The 14401-nt window shown below is 42.1% G+C and overlaps 1 protein-coding gene across 4 annotated transcripts in view; it reads left to right on the top strand.

Moving 5' to 3' along the window:
- Nucleotides 1–3623: 3623 nt before the first annotated feature.
- The window catches only part of gjc2 (gap junction protein gamma 2), a 321138-nt gene continuing 310360 nt past the window's right edge, over nucleotides 3624–14401 (top strand). For 2 of the 4 annotated variants that reach the window (XM_051878568.1, XM_051878577.1), the window contains exon 1: nucleotides 3959–4083. The gene's annotated coding sequence lies outside the window, so the exon portion shown is untranslated. Of the gene's footprint in view, nucleotides 4084–14401 lie in introns of all 4 variants that reach the window. The other 2 variants (XR_007927298.1, XM_051878594.1) reach the window with 2 other exon arrangements.

Raw genomic sequence — 14401 nt, 5'->3', positions numbered from 1 at the left:
AATGGCCTTACCTTCTTTTACAATGACATTCAATCTCATTCTAGTGATCTCTCTCTGTTTACAGATGCCGCTCCCTCACTAGGCTTTGGAGGTTTTTACAAGAGTCACTGGTTCGCTTCAACCTGGCCTCCTGAGCTCTCCATGTCAAATCAATGTGCTGCATCCTCAGCTCTTTTTGAGTTATATCCGATCGTTATAGCTGCCTTTTTGTAGGGTCACGAATGGTCTTCTAAAAGCATAGAATTCCACTGTGATAATCTGGCCACTGTTCACTGCATTAACAAAGGCCGTTCAAATTCCCCTGAAATCATGCCCCTCTTGAGACACCTCACCTGGTTATCCGCCTGTAAACAGTTCATCTTCGAAGCCGTTCATATTCCAGGCCACCAAAACCAAATCGCTGATGCACTCTCTCGTTTTCTGTTTCAGAAATTCAGAGCATTAGCCCCGGAGGTGGATCCAGACCCAACCCCAGTTCCTCCCTATTCAGACTTGATATTCGTGTAACTCACCCACTCAAACATCTCCACACTTCATCTCTGGATTCAATATTCCACGCCATCTCACCCAGAACATTACAATCCTACTGGACAGCTTGGAGAGCTTTCAAACATTTCTATTCCTCCTACAACCAGCCTTTTCCCAACTTTTCCCTCCTTTCAGTTTCTTCATTCATCTCATATCTCAACCAGATTAAGTCCATCCAACCCAGTACCATCAAAGTTTATCTTAGCAGCATTCAATTTTTCTTTAAACTAATCTACGGCCATCCATGTCCTGCCATAACAAACTGTCAGATCACACTCCTTATCAAAGGAATTCAAAAAACCAACCCCACTCATCCTGATTCTAGGCAACCTCTAACCATTGATCTTTTAGCTAAATGCCTGACCTTCCTCCGTTCTGGTCACATGCCCCCCGATACAGCAAGAACTCTGGATGCTATGTTTACCTTGGCCTTTTTCGGATTCCTCAGAGTTTCTGAAATTACAACCAATTCTAAATTCAACCCAGCCATCCACCCAACCTTCTCCGATCGCCAAGATTTAGACACAGACACCATTTGTTTCCTCCTCAAATGTAGCAAAACTGATCAGTTAAAAAACGGCCATTTCATCCATATCTTCAATCTTCCGACACCCATCCAGCCATATCAGTCTCTTTCCTTCTTCCTTGCACACAGGAAGGTTCAGATCTCCTCTCCGCTCGACCCGCTTTTCATTGATGAGAACAACCTTCCAGTCACTAGGCATTGGTTCCATAAAAAGCTTAAACACATCCTCACCCACTCTGGTATCCAAGCTCACTTGTATTCATCTCACTCCTTCCGCATTGGAGCAGCCACCACCGCAGCCCAAAAAGGTCTGCCAGATCATCAATCAAACTATTGGGTCGGTGGTCCTCAGACGCCTTTCAGTCTTACATTCGTTCCGACCTCAGCCTCATCAAACAAGCCCATCTAACTCTCACTTCTCTTTAAGATAGCTGCCTCACGAAGCTCAATCCAACCTATGCCTGCCAAACCTTGCTTAATTTGATACTGCTGCTGCAGTGCTTCGCTTTATTTGATACTGCTGCTGCAGTGCTTCACTTAACTTGATACTGCCGCTGCAGTGCTCCGCCTAATCTTGATACTACTGCTACAGTGCTCCGCCTAAGTTGATACTGCCGCTGCGGTGCTTCACATGATACTACCGCTACAGTGCTCCGCCTAAGTTGATACTGCCACTGCAGTGCTCTGCCCAATTTGATTCTGCCGCTGCAGTGCTCCACCTAATTTTGATACTGCCGCTGAGGTGCTTCACATGATACTGCCGCTGCAGTGCTTACATGATACTGCCGCTGCAGTGCTCTGCCTAATTTGATACTGCCGCTGCAGTGCTCCACTTAATCCCATGCTGCCGCCGCAGCGCCTCACCTAACTTAAAACTGCTGCAGCAGTGCCCTGCCTACCTCAATACTACCGCTGCAGTGCCGCCTTCCATTCCTTCTTTTCTCCAATTTTGGGGGGTCTTCTGGATTATTGAAATAATTTCACATGCCGATTCCTTCAATAATCATGATCTGTTCAAATCCAATAATTCTCGCTTGCTGTCTAAATTCTGCATTTATGTTTTGGGGGGCAGTCGGAGCTCGAGTAGAATATCCTCTCCGAGCCCCTCTATAGCAGACAGCAAGCCAAATCTGTTTACCACTTATGCTAAGATTATACGGGCACACAAACTCGTGAAATAAGTTTATCAGAAATGTGTTATCTAAACAGTATTACCCTAATCAACTGAAAAGAAAATATGTTCTTCAAGATTTTAGTAATGAAGAGGCGAAAAAAAATAAGGAAACAATATTTATCATACCCAAATCTTCTAAAGGCCATAGAAGTGACATTTAAAATCTTAAAGGTGCAATATGTAAGAATTTTGCAGTAAAATATCCAAAAACCACTAGGCCAGTGTTATATATTTTGTTCACTTGAGTACTTACAATATCCCAAATGTTGCTAACTATTTGTAAATTGCAATTTTAACCAAGGCTCCCGGACGTGTGAGGAGTTGCCTGTCAATTGTGTCATACCTGCTTTACCCTCTGTTTCCGGTTTTATTTTATAGAAACCATGGAAACACCAAAGACACTTTAATATATTACATGTTTTAATAGACAAGGGAACAACTGTTTTGATATATTTATAGACAGAAAGCTATTTATTGTTATATAGCTCAACACGTTTAGTCTTATTGCTTAAATCTAATTTGCTTTTCCATGCCTCAGAGAAAAACACTATTTTGTGAAGAAGCTAACATGGCATAATCAGATGCAGCTTTATTTTTAGTAACAGTAATACAGCATGTTCTCCATCATACAATACGTTTTAAAATTAATTGCATGCCATTTATCAGCACAAGCCATCCAGCATTTAATATGATATTCTAAAATCGATCTAGCTTACTGCAGTGTGCAACAAGTGTCTCACAGCAGCCACCGAGCGAAAGCACAAAGTAACGTTATCACATCATTTTCAACACACTCAAATGTATCTAATATGATAAACAGAGCTGTGTTACCTCATACTCATTTGTCCATTAATTTTGGCTTTCATTTCAAAGTTGGATACAATCAAGATATATCGCTGCATCCTTTGAATGTGATCTCAATTAAAGTTGGAGTGTTTGTAAATGATAAGAATCTAGAATTTTTGATAAACAACCTGATTGTGTTAGGCAAACTTTTGGAAGGCTGTAACCACAGATGTAAATATTTAAAGGTTTAACCCCAATCATGGATGAATGATTTAAAGCTATTTGCAAAATCCCTTCAATGGACAATGGACAAAAATGCCCTGAAACTTCTTTCTGCATTGGACTTTATGTTACTAGATTAAGACCCTCACCTTTTTTCCCCCCCCTGATGTTTTGTTTTGTTTTTCTTTAAATGCTGCATCAACATGAGAAAACAGATCTATTATTGTTGAAATATGTCTTAAATGTTTGTACTTGAATTCTGTTTAATAAATAATAATAATGTAAAAAAAAACAAAAAAAAAAACACTACGTCCATTTTTTTTTTTTTTTTACAGTCTGACACATGCAAGTTTGTCATTACTGATTCTCATTTTCAGGTTCCTTATGTTGCTTTGTAATTTTATCTAGATTATTGATATTTCTTTAAATTATATGATATGACTATGATATTTCTCATTTTAAACAAGCAGTGAACATTAGAAAGACATAACTGAACAATCCACTATCAGTAATCAGTGCTTAAATTAGTCCATTTTTACTGTAGGACTTAAACACAAAATTCATTGCCTTTAAAGGGTTGAAGAATGTAACTGAGATAATGGCTCTATGACAGAATCATGTCGGAAACCACAATAAAAGAAACAAACAGAAGGGAGAACAATGGATCTATTGGCTTGTGGTGTTGCTCCTGAGTGTCACTGCCTGTACTTGGTGGTGAATGGTTTTGAGGGAAAATGATCCATTGTGCCTCTTTTTGTCTTGCTGTGTTGATAGAGTCAAAGGTTGTGGGTTCGTGATCAATTCCTAGTAAGAACTTAGTAAGAAGATCTGCCATCACTATGGAGAGGTAGGTGATTTGCATGTACTAAGGAAAATACTATTGGAAGAGTACTATTTTAATCGTATTATTTATGTTTGTAACATTTATTTAAATATTTAATATTTTTAATGGTTTACAAATTTATATTTTATGTTTTTTTTGTTTGTTTTTTTTTTTGTTTTTTTTTGCTTATAAACCAGTGTCAAATAATCAGGATGATGTGTTTCTTTTTAATACAAAAATCTAGATAATTTTGATATACATTTGAATATATTTCACATTTCAACCTATCTGGTAGATCACAGCCTATCCTGCCAAACACATTTATAATAAGTTTCAAGCAATGCGCCAAGACTATTTTCACAGGGGACTGAAAAAGAGTAGCGTGATTTAATATTCTACAATTCACACCTGGTTAATGGAAACTGCAATCTAACTATATTATTTGAGGACATAAGAGGAGTTCATTGCAACAGCCTTCAACTCTGCAGAAGTTGGAAAAACATGACTGTGGCAGGGTTATTATAATTACCAAAAACTAAAACCATAAAAAAAAAATCTGTTACTGGAAATAAAATAAATGTTTACAAAATGCACTAAAACTACAAAAAAAAAAAAACATCTCATTCTTCAAAAACACTAGGTTTTCACCCAACAAACACACTTTGTCACTCATAAAAAAATGAGCTAAAAAACACAAACAACTGGTAGCATTACACAACGACTTATTTTGAAAAAAATTCTTTACAAAAAAGAATGACCTAAGTATTGAGAAATGTGTCCTAGAGATTGTAGGAAAAAAAACTGTAGATGTAGCTTAACACCTACACAGTCTTTCAATTTCGTAATCATATATACAACAAATTTTTGTACTGCAATGTAAACACGGACCATGTATCTTGTACTGCAGGGAATTCTAAACAATAGAAAGCTGTCATTTAGGTCATTGTTTTATGAGTGACAAAGTTTGTTTTTTGGATGACAATCTTTGCAAGTGTTATCTAAGAATGAGTTGATTTGAGACATGTATGAAGTGTTTTGGATGTTTTAGCACATTTTGAACTTGAAATTACAGTTTTCACCCAACAAACACACTTTGTCACTTATAAAACAACATCCTAAAAAACACTAACAACAGGTAGCATTATATGTTTCCTTTGTAAAATGTCTTTACAAAACAAGAATGACACTCTCTACAGTTTAGAATTGACTGCAATTTGTTACATGGTCCGTGTTTACATTACAGTACAAAATTATTCTTAATATTCCCCCTTTTATACAGATGGTAATGAAATTGAAAGACTAACACACGTGTAGGTGTCCAGCTACATCTAATTGTTTTTATAATATTTAATTTTTTGGGATTTTTCAGATTAGGAATACATTTCTTATTCTGTCTGAATACATTTCTTATTTCTACATGTCTTATTCATTTTTGCATTATATTAGGTTTTGAACTTGAACAGTTTTGAAAAGAGTGTGTAAATGTCTACAGATTGTCCTGTAGGTTAATTTGAAAGAAGTAGTCATTGAATGCATTTTGTGCCAAAGCAATAATCCACAGTTTAGCCCACATAGACTGATGTTGTGATTACGGTGTGAAGAGTTTTGAAAAAGTGACCCAAGTATTGAGAAATGTATCCTAGCAATTGTATATATATATATATATATATATATATATATATATATATATATATATATATAAACTGTAAAATGCTGTCCTAAGGAGAACTGTGTAAAGAATGGTATGATTGTACTGTAGAAATGGAGAAAATTGGCATCTTATTAATTTTTTGAGGGACGGGGCAGGGTGGCGTGGGGAGACTGTGCGTCCCCGGGGCGCCAAAGCCCTGCCCGTGGCGAAAGAGGGTGTGGCCGAGAGTGAGGAAGCGGTGCGTCGCACACTGTCAGCACAGACCCTGTATGGCCCAGAGATTTTGACAAAGTGGGTACCGCTGGAAATAAAATGAAACACAGGATTCTCCACCCGGCCCACTCCCGGGGGAAGAACGGTGCCTTCACCGTCTCCTGGGACAGAGCAGTCCCCTCCATCTCTGGGCCACCCGTCTCGGGACCGCTCGGCAGACTTCTTTTTCGAGGGCTTAGCAGCCTGGGCGGGTTGCGTCACTTTCCTGCGGGTGGCTCGGGGAGGATGGGAAGGTTCCGATCTCCCGGGAGCCTGTGCAGCCACAGGGGGATGCCTTCGGCGAGGAGCAGGTTGGGGGCCAGCCCGCGGATTGGTGGCAACATCACGACGGGGCAAGATGTGTTTAATGGCCACCGTCTGCTTTTGCACTGCCGAGAACTGCTGATTGAAGTCCTCGACAGTGTTGCCGAAGAGGCCGGCCTGGGAAATGGGGGCATTGAGAAAGCGAACTTTGTCAGCGTCCTTCATTTCAGCCAGGTCCAACCAGAGATGTCATTCCTGGACCACCAGGGTGGACATCGTCTGACCCAGGGCCTGCGCCGTAACTTTCGTCATCCGGAGGGCGAGGTCAGTCGCCGTGCGCAGTTCTTGCAGCAGCCCTGGCTCAGAACTACCCTCGTGCAGCTCCTTGAGAGCTTTCGCCTGATGGACCTGCAAGATGGCTATGGCGTGCAGGGTGGAGGCCACCTGTCCAGCGGCAGAGTAAGCCTTAGCAGCCAGAGCTGCTGTCATCTTACTCGCCTTGGACGGGAGGCGCAGACGATTCCGCCAGGTGGCAGCAGACTGCGGGCACAAGTACACCCTCTGTGTTAAAGAAGGAGAGTCGGGATCGCAACGGCAACATGGACATTCCCTTGCAGTGAGGGCATGTGCCATGTGTGTGGAAGTGAGTGTGCTGGTCCTATTTATACCCGGATGGCGGGGGTGTGGCCCGGCATGTAAATCTCACTGGCCAATTCCCATTGGCTTGTTTTGTACCATTTGGAGGTGATTGGGCTCCCAAGCGAGACCCCATTACGTCAGTATCGACGTAACGTCGAACGTGACTGACTGAATGGGAACTATTACTATATGTATAAATAATAAGATGCATAAATGTACATTTAAATTGCTTATTAATCATTTACTAAATTCAATTTGAGAGAGATAATTGGAGGTGTAAATCTCTTCAAAACTGTGGAAGAAGTTATAACGCAAGTGAAGTGACGGCTCTCTGGAGGTGGAGGAATGGGGTGTTGCTGTAGAGATTCAAATAAAACAAAACTATAATCAGAAATTCCAGATTCTACCACCTCAAGATTGATCACATGAAAGCCAGAGGTTAATACCAGATCAAGCGTATGACCTTTTATGTGAGTAGGACCTGAAACTAGCTGTGTCAAATTAAAGGCATCCACCATGCACAGAAATTCCTTGACTAAAGGTTGTGTTTTACAGCAAATGTGGATATTAAAATCTACCAGAATTACCAGTCTTTCACAACGTGGTACCAGTGTTGATAAAAACTCTGAGAATTCAGCAATAAAGTCCTTGTTATATTTAGGTGGTCTGTAGATGACTGCACAGAACACGGGACAGGATTGATTGATCTTCATTAGCTGCACTTCAAAAGAGGTAAAGACATCAACAGGCAAAAGTTTGCAGTGATTATGTTTTCTAAGCACAGTAGCTAGACCACCACGGCCAACAGTTCTTGGAATGTTATAAAACATACAGTCTGCTGGAGTCAGTTCTCCTAATGGGGCAGCATCCCCAGCATTTAGCCAGGTCTCTGTCAAGAATAAAAAGTTCCTGGAGCTGTAGAAATCATTAAAAATAAAAGTTTTATTTGAAAGAAATCTGGCATTGAGTAGTGCAAACATGGAGATGAGGCTAAAGTTGTTGAAAAAGTTGAAGTTGACACAGTTTTAACAGATGAATAGTCTAGAGAGCAGATATGGTCAAGATTAATACTGCCCTCGTAGCCACTGGCTTATTGGCACGGCGACGAGCAGTTGACCAAAATGACGGGATACAGTTGTTAAGTGCATGGCTGGTATGAAACTTCTCGTGTCTACGACGAGACCCCTGAACATAACGGGACTGACATGCAATTCCTAACGAGGTACAGATTTTGTACGTATCAGCAGTCAGACGAGAGGCTGAATTCAGATTTAAAAGTTCAGTATAAAAATACATCCTATTAGTGCCGATGCACCGCCGAGTGGACGAATCATGAGGGATTATCCAAATAAAAGGCCAGTTCGTTAAAACAATAGAAAAATAAAAGAAAAATAGCCAGAATCAACCCATCTACACAACCTGGCACAGCGCGAAGCCAAATCACCGCAGAGAGGCAATCGACAGGAGGTATGGGACCGGGCAGCCTTTGATTCAAGAATACCAAGCCCCCACAACCCACTGATCACTAATGAATAGAACGAGGAGCAAATGTAAGCTAACTCACCGGAATATCAAGCGGATCAGGTCGGCAGAATGTCCAGGCAGTGAGGCTCGCAGGCCGAAATTGTAGTGTGGGTTTCGCTAGCGAAATGTCAACACAAAGTTCCTTGAGTAAGTTAGTCCAGTTCAATAACATTCCAGTTACTTCCCACCAACCCACCAACCAACTCAACAACAAAATTAGTTCCTTGAAAAATAACTTGTGCATCACTGTGTAAATCACTTCTCACAATTTGTTTACTATCAATTTCACAAAAAAGTCTGTTAGGGGGCCTGATTGATCTCCCTAATCGTGTAGTGATGTGGCCTGTTAGTGTGCTTGTGGGCTGTTCGCAAATGACAGGGACAGGTCTGTTATCAGGTTCTTGCACACAACTGGAGGACTCATCTGGCTTAGATGCAGGTAAACTCTCTGTACTCTCAACAGGTTCAGGAACATGCTCAGTTTCTGGACTGTGTTGATCATTGTCCGAACACTTTGAAGGAGTCATCTGATGTCTGAAGCTTCACCACAAGTGGCATCCTGCATAACATCACTATATGTTTTATTAACAAAATTCGGGAGGAGCAACGTTCAAATAATCATCACGTCATTTCAGCCAGCTGTTCAAGGTGCACATTTTTATTATGCAAAGCTCTGTCTTTTACAAGTGAGTCTCTTTTGATCTTTACTAATTGAAGGTGCTTGTGACTCAAACCAGCAACAGTTAAAAGAACAAACGATCATCTAAATCATATTGTACTTTGCTGTTTGATGATCATTCAACATCTAATAACGACAGTACAAACAGTACTGTCATTTACAGTATCAAACCATCGTGTCAGAGGTGAATATATGCAGGTTTAAAGGATTTCAGGCTGCTTCCGAGAAAATAAGAATATGTACGAATTTTAATAATCGATTTCTTGGCCCTGCACAGTTTCGCTGAGCTCAGGTTTCCAATCGCCCCGGATAAAACGATGGGTCCAGCCAAGTCCATTGAATTTCTGGACTTTAACTTGAATACAGTTAATTTTCAGGCCTCACGGCATAAGGAATCAATAGGATATTTATGTTCGCTTCCACCTTCCTAAACAGTCCAAACTGTTCTAAACAGGAATTACTATCTTCGCTCAGCTACTTAAACTTCATGATGCGAGTAATCCCACAAGGCCACTCTTTTATCTCACATCTCCTCACTCTTGCATCTTCAATTCATGCGCTAGAACCAAGTGTCAGGCCACAGCAGCAGCAAGCCTGGGCCGTGTCCCAGATTCCCCACTTTCCTCCTCCCTTCACTTAGCCACACACAGCGGCTTTCCCCAGCACCGCACCCCATCCAACAATGCCTGCCAAGCAAGCTCAGCCGTCTCAGCCATTTCATCCTGCCATCTCTCACACTACCTCTCTTTTGTCTTTGGTCTACAGTTCAACTACGGACCCTAGCGTGAGGCTGCCTCCGCTATCGGCGCAGGCCCAGACGTCCTATTTTCCCCAGCTTCCCTCTTTTTCTAACCACCCTGTTCCTTCCCAGGCTCCAGGGGCCAACACGAGCGAGAGGCTGCCTCCGTTAACGGTGCAGGCCCAGGCGCCTCATTTTCCTCCTCAGTTTCCCTCTGTTCTAACCTCCTCATCCCTCTCCTGTCTCCAGGGGCCGACCTGAGCGTGAGGCTGCCTCCACTAACGGCCTCGGTCCCGGCCTTTCTTCCTCAGCTGGTTTCAGCTCCAGCTCTTTCTCTCACACATACCTGCAAGCCACCATATCCAACTCCACTAATAACATCATTCCAATACAATGGAATTTTTCTATCATTGCCACAGCAGTGATGCGCCTGGGCTCCCGCAGGAACTCAGTTATTCTGGCTCATATCTGTACTGCCACAGCAGTGATGTTCCCTCGGCTCTCGCAGGAGCTCAGTTATTCTGGCTAATATCTCCACTGCCGCAGCAGTGATGTTCCCTCGGCTCCCGCAGGAGCTCAGTTATTCTGGCTAATATCTCCACTGCCTCCGCAGTGATGTTCCCTCGGCTTCTGCAGGAGCTCAGTTATTCTGGCTAATTTCTCCACTGCCGCAGCAGTGATGTTCCCTCGGCTCCCGCAGGAGCTCAGTTATTCTGGCTAATATCTCCGCTGCCTCAGCAGTGATGTTCCCTCGGCTCCTGCAGGAGCTCAGTTATTCTGGCTAATATCTCCACTGCCTCAGCAGTGATGTTCCCTCAGCTCCCGCAGGAGCTCAGTTTCTCTGGCTAATTTCTCCACTGCCGCAACAGTGATGTTGCCTTTGCTCCCGCAGGAGCTCAGTACTTTTGGCCAATTTCTCCACTGCCGCAGCAGTGATGTCGCCTCGGCTCCCGCAGGAGCTCAGTTCTTCTGGCCAATTCTTCCACTGCTGCAGCAATGATGTCACCTCTCAGGAGCTCAGCCCTGTCTAAACTCACCTTCACTGCCGCAGCAGTAATGTTTTCATCCAATATGACGAGAAGTCTCCTGGCCCTTCAAACTAACCCTCCAAACAGCACAATCAGCCTACGCAATGCAATTTTTGGGGGTCATCAGTAATGTTTACGGCTGCTGTCCTGCATTGGTTTGCAATTTTTGGGGAGTACTCTGGGTTCGGGCCAAATACCGAGCTCAGAGCCCTCTCCTCGGACAGCACGCCAAATATGCATACTATTACGCATATTATTTACTATCTGATTATTTATAAGTGTGAACCCGTGAAATGATGTTTTATTAACACAATTCGGGAGGAGCAACGTTCAAATAATCTGACTAATCATCACGTCATTTCAGCCAGCTGTTAGCAATCAGTAATCAACATATCTACCCAATCAGCATGAGTGAAAGCATATATATAGACACAGTCGACTCACCCATATTCCTCGACAGTTTTGCAGCATCCCTCCACCACCTCGTCTCCTCACACTTGCCTGGTTACTTTCCTAACTGGAATACGGGGGGAGTACTCTGCCTTTGGGCCAAATACGGATAAGCCCAAACAGGGATAAGCCCAATCTGTCACTAGTAGGACATCAACGACTTTCCCTGAAATCTGTTCAGCACCCCAAAAATCAATACATATGAGCTCCATTGGTTCAGAGGTCCGAATGTGCTCAAGGGGCGCACGAGCATCTGGCTCTGGAGTTTTCCCGACAACACATCTTTGACAGTTTTTCACATAAAGCTTGACGTCCTTACTCATCCCTGGCCAAAAGAATCTTTCAGCTGTGAGGGAGAGAGTTCTTGCACTCCCCTGGTGTCCGGCTGCATCATGGACACCACGGAGAACATCATGCTTCAGGGAAACAGGTACGACATATTGAAAGAGTTTTCTATACATCAGCTGATACTTCTTTACTCTGTACAGCAAATGATTATGAATCTTTAGCTTTTTCAAGTGCTTCAAAAGGTTTGTCACAGAGCTAGGTTCCTTTTTACTCTCACTCTTTGAAGGACGTTTATGTCTCAGAACATAGTTGATGACTCTGCCGACTCTGTTGTCCTGCTCTTGAAGATTGGCGAGTCTAGAAAACGGGATTGCAACATATGGATCTTCAACAGGAAGCTGGAGTGACGTTAGACTGGCTACAGGTAACAGACTAACTCCACCATCGCAGTGAGCACCCAGGGCAGCAGAAACTTCAGCAGCATCAAAAGATATGGGACATGAGTCGTTCACATGATCCTGCAGCTAATTCTCAGTTTCGCCTTCACTGGCAGCCTGCACATTCTGACAGCTGTTAGTGACACGAAAGGCATCTTGCACAGTTCCAGTAACAACACCATTGACCATGTCCAAGAGAGAAACGTATGGTTCTTTCAACAGGCGATGGCTGACGCAAGATTTAACAAAGGGCTCTCTGCTCAAGGCATCTGCAACAACGTTCTTCATGCCTGGCACATACTTCAGGTCAAAGTCGTATACAGCGAGCTTCGCCACCCATCGCTGTTCACACGCGTCCAATCTGGGTTTGGTTAGAATATAGGTCAAGGTGTTATTATCAGACCATGCCGTGAAATGTCTCCCTTTTAGCCAGTGGCTAAACTTGTCACAGATGGCCCACTTTAAAGCCAGAAATTCGAGTCTATGTGCTGGGTTATTAATCTGAGACTTGGAGAGTGTTTTGCTTGCAACTGGGCTTGCAATTTTCTCACCTGAGATAACACAGCTCCCCAGCCATCAAATGAAGCATCAACAGAGAGAATAAAGGGATGACTGATGTCTGGGTCCAATCTTCAGGCGAAAGCTTCACAATACTGAGTGGCTTACTCATTCGACCACACTTTCTCTGAGATTTATTCTGTGGCCGACCTGATAGGAGACTGAACAGAGGTTTTGCCTTAGCAGAACAATCCTGAATGAAATGCTGATAATATAAAATCATACCCAGGAAAGATCTGATCTTCTTTTGAGAAAGGGTTATGCCATCAGCTTCCATGAGATCGACAGTCTTGATGTCACTGATCACCTTAACCTTTTCTGGGTCAGTCTGAACACCATTCTCAGTGACAGCGTGTCCCAAGAACTTAACAGATCTCCTGAGGAAAATGCACTTTTTTGGTGCTAGCTTTAAGTTGTGTTTAGACAGGCGTGAGAAAAACAGCTCTAGTCGGTCAAGAGCTACCTGCTCACTTGGAGCAAAAACCATCAGATCATCCAAGTAGCAGAGAAGGCTAGTGAAATTTTCATCACCGAAAATAGACAGATAGACAGGGCGAAGGTATAATGTGTGTATGTCTTTTCAGCACCCTGTGAAGTTCACTCAATTTTTAGAACGTTTCAATTTTACTTTAGCTGCTCGTTTAATCTGACTCCAATTTCAAATGATTATTACTCTTATATAGTGTTTTCAATTAGAAATTAATCATTAGTTATGTATCAGTTTAGATCTTTGATTATTCTAATTACCTTATATTTTCAATTATTCGTTCATTATGGATTTGGTATCGCACAGGAAGTTACATTGATCGATTATGTACTTCTCACGATCACAAACACGCCAGTTGCTTCTTAGACAGAGGATGCAGGGTAAATATCTACCTAAAGTCGGTTGCTCTCTGCTCACTCGTAACAAAAAGCATAGTTTTGTATATTTACGGAAACTGCAACTTACTAGGGAGCCAATAGTCAGAAATCGAAAAGATCTCAAATGATGTGCCCCATGCAAATTTAAGGTTTCAATCAGGTCAATTAGAGAATGAGATTTACAGAAACAGAGATTTAAAATCTCTAGTTTAGCTTTTGCAACCATCATCTGTGCATTTGATGTACAGGCTAAGTCACACTCAATAATACCAGTCTGACTGGGAATTGTGTAACTGATTTACAGAAAGGCCTGCATTTCAGTTCTAACTGTTTAGATACATTTGTCATTAATCCTATGTTGGAAACTAGGGGGCCCTCCTAGTTTGCAACAATGCTAAGGACTGGGCATAATAAACATTTTGTCCAAAGAGACCAGTTGCAGTGTTGAACAGGTCTCATTTAGATTTGGAATTTGGAATTTGAATGATCAGAAATTAAATCAATTGATGTGTGACTATAGCCATGCACATGTTCTGTGCACTTACAGTGTTTACATACAGGAAGTTGACAAGACTGTAACACCTCAGAATTGATTGACACAATTGAAAAGAAATTACGAAAATAATTTCCCTTGTCCTATATGTATGAGGGTAAATGATGTATGCTAGATTTGCATAATGTGAATAATTTTAGCTTGGATAGTCCTATAATCTATGCCATGTAGAGATGTTGTGAGGTTGTAGTAGTGAGGGTGTGTGTTCTGTATGTTTGTGAAGGAGATGGGTGGTGTCTATATTACCATAATCTGTGTTGTATAATTTAGTTACAGTTCTACACTGGGAGGCCATGTAGCTATGAGTGCTGTGAGGTGTCAAGTCAAGTCAAGTCACCTTTATTTATATAGCGCTTTTTACAATGTAGATTGTGTCAAAGCAGCTTTACATTGATAACTGGTACATTGTTTGGCTG

Source organism: Ctenopharyngodon idella, chromosome 2, assembly GCF_019924925.1.
Source record: "Ctenopharyngodon idella isolate HZGC_01 chromosome 2, HZGC01, whole genome shotgun sequence".
Classification (NCBI taxonomy): Eukaryota; Metazoa; Chordata; class Actinopteri; order Cypriniformes; family Xenocyprididae; genus Ctenopharyngodon; species Ctenopharyngodon idella.
Note: the sequence above shows the minus strand (reverse complement) of the source record. Positions and strands in the feature narration are given on the sequence as shown.